Source organism: Tachysurus fulvidraco, chromosome 26 (genome assembly GCF_022655615.1).
Source record: "Tachysurus fulvidraco isolate hzauxx_2018 chromosome 26, HZAU_PFXX_2.0, whole genome shotgun sequence".
NCBI classification, from domain to species: Eukaryota; Metazoa; Chordata; class Actinopteri; order Siluriformes; family Bagridae; genus Tachysurus; species Tachysurus fulvidraco.
In genome coordinates, this window is record NC_062543.1 from 16,322,813 (window position 1) to 16,332,380 (window position 9,568).

General features: G+C 43.5%; 1 protein-coding gene and 1 long non-coding RNA gene across 2 annotated transcripts in view; both read right to left on the reverse strand.

Moving 5' to 3' along the window:
- The window catches only part of ar (androgen receptor), an 85,210-nt gene that overhangs the window by 30,443 nt on the left and 45,199 nt on the right, over positions 1-9,568 (reverse strand). The gene's annotated exons all lie outside the window — the stretch shown is intronic.
- On the reverse strand, positions 4,768-6,177 carry LOC125140282. The gene is made up of 4 exons (XR_007139572.1): positions 6,123-6,177; positions 5,543-5,659; positions 5,061-5,109; positions 4,768-4,777 (listed from the first exon to the last, which is right to left on the reverse strand). It is a non-coding gene; the product is annotated as an uncharacterized LOC125140282 (long non-coding RNA).

A 9,568-nucleotide genomic window follows, 5' to 3' on the forward strand; every position in this document is an offset into this window, starting at 1 on the left:
GAAGATAATAACAGAGACGTCACTCTGAACAAACACGTCTCTTTATTTCTAGCAGAGAGATGTTCATACAGTGTGTTCAGCAGCTCTGGGGAAAGTTCTGCTGGAGAACATTTACACATTTACACACTGTCCTTTACTGCTTCATTACAGTGTGTTCAGTGTGTAGATCTGTGTACATTGTACACACTTTTACTTTGTGTTACAAACATTTTCAGGAATAGTTTTGCTCCCATTGAACAACAGAAACAGGTCTATAAAATGGTAGCAGCTCCATGAGGACAGATAACAGCAGAGAAATTAATTTATTGTCCTCACTGTAAATAGGAGTAGTATTGTGTGTGTGTGTGTGTGTGTGTGTGTGTGTGTGTGTGTGTGTGTGTGTGTGTGTGTGTGTGTGTGTGTGTGTGTGTACCTCAGTATCTCCAGTGTACAGTGTGGATTCTTCAGCCCATCAGAGAGCAGCTTCACTCCTGAATCCTGCAGGTTATTGTGACTCAGGTCCAGTTCTCTCAGACTGGAGGAGTTTGAGCTGAGAACTGAGGACAGAACTCTACAGCTTTCCTCTGTCAGATTACACTCACACAGCCTGGAAGAGAAATGATGAAATATCAGAACACTGATCTCAAACACACAAACACAGCCATAATCCAGCTAAAGTTGAAGCTGTAACAGAAATGTCAGTGTGTTTGTGTCACACACACAAATCAGAGGACAGGACACCACATCAGCACATTTACAGGAGCAGGGACGTCTTTCTGCACTCCACAATCTCTCAGCTACAATTTATTATAAGACCATTAGGTCATGTACATAACACACACATGTGAGAGCGAGCAGCCTACAAACACTACACTCTGATCTGTGTTCAAGTTTCTACACCCAACACTGCAGATACAGTGCATTTTATTACAGAACATAAAGAATTATACAGCTGTACACTACCAGGTAATAACATGACAATACTAGTCGTACTTTACACTCAGTTATATGTTGGATTTCACAGAGACACTAAAACAGTTGGTGTGTGTTGTTCTCTGTGCTCGTACACGTACAAATCTGTCACCTCCAGACCTCTGTTACTACTACTGTGTGTTACACTAAAGGATTTGTGTAGGTGGGCTTCAGGGGGCTATAAGTGACATGGTAGAATGTAGTGTACCAATGTGTAATATTTTATCAGTACATAATGATGAACAGAGAACAAAACCAGTCTGTTATTAATGTTGTACAACAGAAATATAGATTCACTACAGCTGCTTATAAATACAAACACAGTCCACAGCTTAATGTCTCCAAAATCCACAGAAAGGTTCCAAAGAACGAAACCTGACGTCTCTTCAACAGTAACGGTGATAAACCTGACCGACCGTCACGTGCGACCGTCTTTGTGTTCACCGTCTGTTTTTACCACATCCACCATCTTCTGATGCAGTGAACCAGACAAAAAACTGTCTATAATTCAACCACAACAGATTAACAACAATCACGACCCAAGAACAAGAATGTGATCATTAACAGTTTGGTGTCTTTGTCGAGCTCCAAGTAGAACAAAACAGGACTTTTTAATAACAGCGGTCACGACACTACACTCACCTGTGACACATTATTCATCCTCTCTCTTTTTACCTGCTTGTACACTTGATAAGCAAAGAACAAAGAACCCCATCAAAATAAAAGTCTTCATATAAAAAGTCACATTTAAACTCCATCCTCTACAAACAGGTCAGTGTTAGAGAAAGAAAATCTTCATCACACATCTGAGTTCGCTGCCTAGCTTGTTTCTAACATAATAAGAAGATAAAGCTGAACATTTTCCCACTTCGTCTGTCCAATGTGTCGAGGTCCAAAATGATGGTTGATGTTTTATTGACCACGAGCTCAGTCCTTGGTAAAGTTTAGCAGTAGTGCAGACTGAAGGAGACTTTTGTTTGTCCTTCGTATTGGGTTAAAGTTTTAAAAAGCATTTATGTTTTATTTTTATTAGAAAGAACAATTGAGTAAAAAAGCCATGACAGAGTGAATCTCCCCACAACACTGTGTCACACACAACACAAGATGAGGAACTTCAACATAAAGACATACTTGAAGGACATTAGAGTGTTTTAATATTTACTTTTTATATTTTCTATCCATATTGATCCCATTTTGTCAGTCTGATGTTTTTCTCATCTGTGAGAGTTTTGTTAAATGTCACTTTCAATATAAACAGAACAGAAAAAGTCTTTCACTGGTGTTTAGTTCAGAAATGTCTTTAGTTCTTAAATGCATGCAGTTATTTTGTAGAGATATTTTTACATAAATTTTAGAGAACATTTCATTTTTCATGATTCATATATAAAAGCTATAAAATGCCTCATATGATGTTATAAGATGTTGTCCATGTGGCCCAGCCCTCAGTTCAGATATAACATGTTAGTGTAAAAAGTGACACAATCTTCTGTAAAAGTACCAGAGGTTTGTGTAAAGATGATTAGAGGAACTATTAACACACATTAATCCAAACAGTGCAGTTCAGTGTTACATTAAAATAATAAACCATGCAGTAATACAGTTATAAATAAAAATACTCACTCAGCTTTTCTGGAGGCTTTGACCACTGGCAGCAGCTTCAGAAGACATTCATGTGATGGATCATATTTCCTCAAATTAAACACATCCAGCTCCTGTTCTGAGGTCAGTAACACAAACACCAGAGCTGACCACTGAGCAGGAGAGAGTCTGGTGTCACTGAGACGACTGTAACCTCCTCTGTTCAGGTAAGTTTGTACTTCCTGCACTAGAGAATCATCATTCAGTTCATTCAGACAGTGGAACAGATTGATGGATTTCTCTGGAGATGGATTCTCCCTGATCTTCTCCTTGATGTACTCCACTGTTTCCTGTTTGCTGTGAGATCTGCTTCCTGTCTGTGGCATTAAGTCTCGTAAAAGAGTTTGATTGGTCTCCAGTGAGAGACCCAGAAGGAAGCGGAGGAACAGGTCCAGGTGTCCATTCTCACTCTGTAAGGCCTTGTCCACTGCACTCCTGAGGAGATCAGACAGGTTTGACTTCCTGAAAAGATCAGACAGATCAGAGGTTTGATGTTCTGTTACATTTCTGCTAATAAAGGAGAGAAATGTGTATAAAGCAGCCAGAAACTCCTGAACACTCAGATGTACGAAGCTGAACACCTTCCCCAGGTGAAGCCCAAACTCCTCTCTGAAGATCTGGGTACACACTCCTGAGTACACTGACACTTCTCTGACATCAATGCCACACTCTCTCAGGTCTTCCTCATAGAAGATCAGGTTTCCTTTCTCCAGCTGGTGGAAAGCCAGTTTTCCCAGTGCCATGATACTCTCTCTGGTCTGCTGAGGATCAGGGTCACATTTCTGATGGTACTTTTGGTCCTTGTGTTTGATCTGAAAGATCAGGAAGTGTGTGTACATTTGAGTCAGAGTCTTGGGGATCTCTCCACCCTCTGCTCCACCCAACATTCTCTCTAGAACAGTGGCTGAGATCCAGCAGAAGACTGGGATGTGACACATGATGTAGAGGCTTCTTGAAGACTTCAGGTGAGTGATGATGTTATCAGCCAGGCTCTGATCACTGATCCTCTTCCTGAAGTACTCCTCTTTCTGAGGATCACTGAAGCCTCGTACCTCTGTTACCTGGTCTACACACTCAGGAGGGATCTGATTGGCTGCTCCTGGTCTTGTGGTTATCCAGAGGAGAGCAGAGGGAAGCAGATTCCCCTTGATGAGGTTCGTCAGCAGCACATCCACTGAGGCTGACTCTGTCACATCACACAATCTCTCATTCTTCTGGAAATTTAGAGGAAGTCGACACTCATCCAGACCATCAAAGATCAACACCACTTTGTAGGAGTCACAGTCTATTGATTCTAGTTCTCTTATTTCTGGGAAAAAGTGATGAAGAAGTTTCATCAGACTGAGATTGTTCTGCTTCATCAGATTCAGCTCTCTAAAGGGAAGTGGGAACATGAAGGTGACGTCCTGATTTACTTCTCCTTCAGCCCAGTCCAGGATGAACTTCTGCACAGAGACTGTTTTTCCAATTCCAGCAACTCCTTTAGTCAGCACAGTTCTGATGGACTTGTCTTTAAAGATCTCATTACATTTGATGGGTTTCTCCTGTGTTGCTGGTCTCCTGGACGCTGCCTCAATCTGTCTCACCTCATGTTCATTATTGACGTCTCCACTCCAACCCTCTGTGATGTAGAGCTCAGTGTAGATCTCATTCAGAAGTGCTGAGCTTCCATGCTGTGAGATTCCTTCATTAATTCTTTTAAACTTCTCTCTCAGATTGGACTTCAACTTTGTCTGACACACAGAACCTAAAGACTCTAATAAACAAAGTAATATCTAGTTTAGTAATAAATAGTTATAATGCAAAATCGTACAAACGCTGCTATTAATTCCTGACTGATGGACTAAATATTATTGAAGCTGGACCATGAACAGATACAACATGATATTAAAATTAAATGTAAAACTAAAAGTCTTCATATCTAAAACTATTTCCTCTCTCTAAAGTGAAGCTGATGGAATAGTCATGACTCAGAGCTCTTACTGTTGTGCAGTGTGTTAGCGAGATCTGTGTGGTTCATGTTCTTCAGGACGTGCAGTGTGATCTTCAGCGCTCCGTCTCTGACACTGTGCAGATCCTCCTCATCCTCAACCTCCCTCTCAGTGCATGCTGGGTAATCTGGACTCAGGAGCTTCCTAAACCTCTTCAGCTCATTCTTTATCAGAGTGATGACTTTGTGTTCCAGCTCCTGGTTAGAAACACACAGGAACAGATCTAAATATTATCATGTTACAGTGAGAGAGACTTTTATTTTATCACAAGAAGAAAAGTCTATTTTTATTATCACATTTAAAACTCATACAACTGATTACCCATAATGCTGCTGCACATCAAGACATGACAAGGGATCACAACACACACATTACACACTTTAAACACAACACACACATTAAACACTTTAATCACAACACACACATTACACACTTTAAACACAACACACACATTACACACATTAAACACAACACACACACCTTGAATATAGAGTCCAGCTGTTTTGTGCTGATGTTTGATTTTTGTGGTCTGTGAACAAACAAAACCCATCATGTAATATGGACTATATGTATTCATAGCTGCACAAATCACACACTAATAAATACACACACAGATATTTAACACTATCCTCTTAACACAATACACTGATTTCAGGATTTCCTAACTGACACCAACATGTTTAGAAACAAATGTTTGAATAAATGAATAAAATCTTTATATAGTCATTAATGTCCCAGGTGTAAATGTTCTTCTGTAGCACCACAGACCCTCCAGCTCAGGGACTGCAGACTGAACTGAACTCTTAAAGCACTTTTCCTCACTGCCAGTCCGAGAGCTGCAGCACTGCACAGTTTAGTGTTTTACTGCTTCAACACCTGATAAAGCTCATGAAGGGCTTCATAATGAGACGAGTGAGTTTGATCAGGTGGAACACTGCTGTAAAACACCTCACTATACTGACCTCACATCAGTAGAACTGTCTCCGTCTCTGAAGTTACTTGGAAGTCCCATTGATTTGTCACTCTTCATGGACACACAGCTGGGTTCTGGTGAGTCTGATCTCTTTCCCTCCATCATTCTAGAACAGAAATATCAGCAATAATTAATACTCAGCACTGTTAAACAATGTGTTCATCATTAAACATTAAACTGCTATTAAACACCTTAAAGTTGACTTCCTGTGTTAACTAGTGAGTGTTTAGAGATACAGATGTGTCCCCATGAGACGGTGTGTATTTATTACTGGTGAATGTAAAAGTAAGTCACCTCTCGTCTTTCTTTAAGTCCTGTTTCCCAGACACACTCATGTTGGAGGTCATGTCTCCTTCTCCAGATTACAGCAGGACACACGTTTACTTCACTCCAACATCGGTGTGTTAAATTAAACCCTGAATCAGCACAGAGTTCACTTACAGGAAATAGTCACGCTATCAAGTTATAAAACAACCTGTGTACATTAAAGCTTCAGTACAAACCCACAAAACTCTTCTGTATCTAGTGTCACTTCAGTGTGTTTATATATTAGAGCTTTAGATACTCACTGTGTTTTTACTCCTCAAATCTTTTACTGTTCACTCGTCACTAAATGGAGCTGCTGACTTTCACTTTCATTACAGTTTATACTGCAGAGGGGGGAAGGGCAGTGACACACACACACACACACACACACACACACACACACACACACACACACACACACACACACACACACACACACACACACACACAGGGGCGTAGACATGTCCCCCGCACTTTTTATAAAAAGTAAATTCGTCCCCTTCACTTTTTTAGTGGAGAGTTGTGTTCACCTCATGTTGAGGTTTTAATGGAGCAATGTCCGTAGTGTGTGTGTGTGTGTGTGTGTGTGTGTGTGTGTGTGTGTGTGTGTGTGTGTGTGTGTGAGTCTTTAAGATAGTCTATACATAGGGTCGCCACCCGTCCCGTGAAATACGGAATCGTCCCGTATTTACAGGCAAAATGACGCGTCCGTATCAAATCAATACAGGACGCCATTTGTCCCGTATGTTACACAGGTCCACATTATACAGCATCCCATGCACACCACCCCACCCGCATTGTGTGGGGACGCGTCCGATTCTGCCCCTGATTGGGTAATACTCGTTGCCATCGTTGGTTTGATTGGTTTGTTTTAGGGTTACGGGCCGTGAATCACGGCCAATCAGAGTCAGAGGAGGGCGGGACAGAGTCAGAGTGACAGAAAATCCATATGAAGATGGCGTCTCCAGATACCTGACCTGCTCCAATACTGCACACTATTACTTCTGGTCCGCTGATATTCACTGATACACTGATATACATCCACTGATGTTATTATGTTCATGATGTTCATGGAAGATCTTTTGCAAGTTTGCAAGTTATAATTACTAAGTTATGGATCTGTTAATTTAATAATAAGTTAATAAAATATGGTTCACATCTCACAAGTTCCTCCAAAAGCTTATTTTTGTGTTCACAGTCACAGTTTGTTGGTGTATATTTATTATTGTCATAGCTGTGTATTCAATATGACCACTTAAGTGATAGTGAGAGACTGAGTGCATCTGTTCACACTGATTTCAATAGCAGACATCTTATTATAATGTCCATTGGTATCGATATTAATATTTTTATGAATACATGTTATGATATACCACCACTGGCACGCCATCGGGACAGTGGTCATCGTGGCCCCGAGGGGTGTGGCCCCCGCTGCGGCAGGTGTCCCTTATTTTTCTGTATTGAAGGTGTCAACCCTATCTATACATGACGTTCACGGCAATCAGTCACTCACTTGTCACGTCATCATCACGTGGCCCCAGTACTGTAGCTCGAGTCGCACCCGCGGTTCAGCATTCGGTTACGATGAGCTCAAAGCGGCAAAAAACGCTTCAGTCCTTTTTTATAAAAATGTCAATGGAATACAAATTGTGTTGCACAATGTTTAGTAACTCTGCCTGTTGCTCTTGTTGAATAATTAGCAAGTTTTAATTTAAAGGATTATAAGGAAAAATAGCTGCTTTGACAAAAGTTATATAAACTCTTTTATAACGTCTTTTGTTTTAACGAGTGTGTTATCAAAACCCTTCAAATAGGAATAAAGATAATGTTGAGCTGAGATTTTACAGCATTAACTCTGCCAATTCTACATAAACCTCCTGCACCAGACTAAATACAGTTGGGCTCACCTCCACACACAGCTTGGGCTCTGGAATCCAACTCCTTGAGAGAGGCTGGACTCTCTACTACTCTGGATTTGCCCATGGTGAGAGGTGGCGGGCTGGTGTGGGCTTGCTCATAGCCCCCCAGCTCAGCAACCATGTGTTGGAGTTCACCCCGGTGAACGAGAGGGTCGTTTCCCTACGCCTTCGGGTCGGGGATAGGTCTCTCACGGTTATTTGTGCTTATGGGCCAAATGGCAGTGTAGAGTACCCGACCCTCTTGGCGTGTCTGGAAGGGGAGCTGGAGAGTACTCTGACCGGGGACTCCGTCGTTCTACTGGGGGACTTCAACGCTCACGTGGGCAGTGACAGTGACACCTGGAGGGGCGTGATTGGGAGGAATGGCGCCCCCGACCTGAACCCGAGTGGTGTTCTGTTATTGGACTTCTGTGCTAGTCACAGTTTGTCCATAACGAACACCATGTTCAAGCATAAGGGTGTCCATCAGTACACATGGCACCAGGACACCCTAGGTCGCAAGTCGATGATCGACTTTGTGGTTGTTTCATCTGACCTCCGGCCATATGTCTTGGACACTTGGGTAAAGAGAGGGGCGGAGCTGTCAACTGATCACCACCTGGTGGTTAGTTGGATCTGATGGCGGGGGAGGAAGTTGGACAGACTTGGCAGACCCAAACGTACTGTGAGGGTCTGCTGGGAATGTTTGACAGAGTCTCCGGTCAGAGAGATCTTCAATTCCCACCTCCGGCAGAGCTTCAACCAGATCCCGAGGGAGGTTGGAGACATTGAGTCCGAGTGGACCATGTTCTCCACCTCCATTGTCGATGCGGCCGCTCGGAGCTGTGGCCGTAAGGTCTCCGGTGCCTGTCCTGGTGGCAATCCCCGAACCCGGTGGTGGACCCCGGAAGTAAGGGATGCCGTCAAGCTGAAGAAGGAGTCCTATTGAGCCTGGTTGGCTCGGGGGACTCCGGAGGCAGCTGATAGGTACCGAAGGGCCAAGCGAGCTTCAGTCCAGGTGGTTACGGAGGCAAAAACTCGGGTCTGGGAGGAGTTCGGTGAGGCCATGGAGAAGGACTATCGGTTGGCCTCGAAGAAATTCTGGCAAACCGTCCTGCGCCTCAGGAGGGGGAAGCAGTGCCCTGCTCACACTGTTTACAGTGGGAGTGGGAATCTGCTGACTTTGACTGGGGACATCCTCGGATGGTGGAAGGAATACTTCGAAGTTCTCCTCAACCCCAGCGACATGTCTTCCGCTGAGGAAGCAGAGGGCAGGGGCTCAGATGTGGACTTGTCGATTCCCCAAGCTGAGGTCACTGAGGTAGTTGAGAAGCTCTTCAGTGGCAAGGCACCAGGGGTGGATGAGATCTGCCCTGAGTACCTCAAGTCTCTGGATGTTGTGGGGCTGTCTTGGTTGACATGCCTCTGCAACATCACGTGGAGGTTGGGGACAGTGCCTCTGGACTGGCAGACTGGGGTGGTGGTCCCTCTGTTTAAGAAGGGGGATCGGAGGGTGTGTTCCAACTATAGGGTGTTCACACTCCTCAGCCTCCCTGGAAAAGTCTATGCCAGGGTACTAGAGAGGAAAATTCGGCCGATAGTCGAACCTCGGATTCAGGAGGAACAATGCGGGTTTCGTCCCGGTCGTGGAACACTGGACCATCTCTATACCCTCGCCAGGTTGCTGGAGGGTTCATGGGAGTTTGCCCAACCAGTTCTCATGTGTTTTGTGGATCTGGAGAAGGCTTTCGACTGTGTCCCTCATGGTGACCTGTGGCGGGTGCTCTGGGAGTATTATTTATTTATTTTAT